This window comes from Carlito syrichta, unplaced genomic scaffold (genome assembly GCF_000164805.1).
Source record: "Carlito syrichta isolate Samal-C Ts95f unplaced genomic scaffold, Tarsius_syrichta-2.0.1 Scaffold303640, whole genome shotgun sequence".
NCBI lineage: Eukaryota > Metazoa > Chordata > Mammalia > Primates > Tarsiidae > Carlito > Carlito syrichta.
In genome coordinates, this window is record NW_007247736.1 from 114,071 (window position 1) to 115,914 (window position 1,844).

Here is a 1,844-nt window from a genome sequence, read left to right on the forward strand (position 1 = left end):
ACTCCAGTCTGGGCGACAGAGTGAGACTCCAACTCAAATAAAAAAAAAAATTATCCGGGCGTGGTGGCACATACCTGTGGTTCCAACTACTTGGAAGGCTGAGGCAGAAAGATCACCTGAGCCCAGTAGGTCAAGGCTACGGTGGCTGTGAGTGTGCCACTGCACTCCAGCCTGAGTGGCAGAGTGTGATTCCAAGTCAAAGAAAAAAAAAGAAGAAAAAGAGTCTTTGCAGATGTTAATTTTTGTTTTATTTTTATTTTTTAATTAAAAAAAATTTTTTTGAGGCAAGGTCTTGCTCTGTTGCCCAGGCTGGAGTGCTATGATAAGATCATAGCTCACTGCAGCCTCAAACTCCTGGGCTCAAGGGATCCTTCTGTGCTGTGATTGCATGCATGAGCCACTATGCCTGGCCTAATTAAGGATTTTTAAATGAGGTGATCATCCTGGATTATCTATGTAGGCCCTAAATCCAATGGCAAGTGTCCTCATAAGAGTGAGGCAGCCAGGTACAGTGGCTCATACCTTTAATCCCAGAGTTTCAGGAGGCTGGAGACGGAGGATCACTTGAGCCCAGGCTACACAGTGAAACTGTCTCTAAAAAGAAATACAAAGAAAAATTAGTCACGTGCAGTGGTGCATGCCAGAAATTCAAGGCTACAGTGAACTATGAATGGATCACTACACTCCAGCCTGGGCAATATAGCAAGATTTTGTCACTACAAAAAACAAATTTTTTAAAAAATTAGCCAGATGCAGTGGCACACACCTGCTGTCCCAGCTACTAAGGGGGCTGAGGTGGGAAGGTTACTTGAGCCCAGGAGTCATGGTTAGAACTTATCTCTAAAGAAGGAATAAAGGGCCAGAGGCAGTGGCTCAAGCCTGTAATCCCAGCACTTTGGGAGGCTGAGGCAAGAGAACTGCTTGAGCTCAGGGATTTGAGACCAGCCTGGACCTCATCGCTCTCTACTATAAATCAAAAAATTAGCCGGGCGTGGTAGTGCGTGCCCCTGGGTGACAGAGTGAGTATCCAACTCAAAATAAATAGATAAATAAATTAAAATTAAAAAGTAAAAAAGATGGCAGTAGCGGGAAACTGCCAGGGGATGGGGGATGGGCACACCTCATCAACAAGGGTACCTCATAATGAACATCTGTATCCCTAACCCTGAATTATACCCCACACATTTATTTATTTATTTATTTATTTATTTATTTTTGAGTTGGAGTTTCACTCTATCGCCCAGACTGGAGTGCAGTGACCGCTCCCGGCCACTGCAGCCTTGACCTGCTGGGCTCCGGCGATCCTTCCGCCTCAGCCTTCTGAGTAGCCGGAACTACAGGTGCGCTCTACCATGCCCGGTTAAATTTATTTTATTTTATTTTATTGTAGAGATGAGGTCTTGCCAGGTTGCCCAGGCAGGTCTCGAACCCCCGGGCTTAGGCAATCCACGCACCTCAGCCTCCCAAAGGCACGGGATTACAGGCTGAGCCACCGAGCCTGGCACATTTATTTATTTACTTATTTTTTGAGGTGGCGTCTCACTCCGTCACCCAGGCTGGAGTGCAGTGGCATGCCTCAGCCTTCCAAGTAGCCAGGAACTACAAGTGAGCACTACCATGCCTGGCTAATTTTGTGATTTATTGTAGAATGAGGTGTCGCCAAGTTGCCTGGGCTGATCTCGAACCCGCATACTCAGGCAATCCACTCGCCTCGGCCTCCCAAAGTGCTGGGATTACAGGCTGAGCCACCGAGTCTGGCCACCCTATGTATTTAAAATAAAAAATTAGCCGGGCTCAGTGGCTCAGCCTGTAATCCCGCGCTTTGGGAGGCTGAGGTGAGTGGA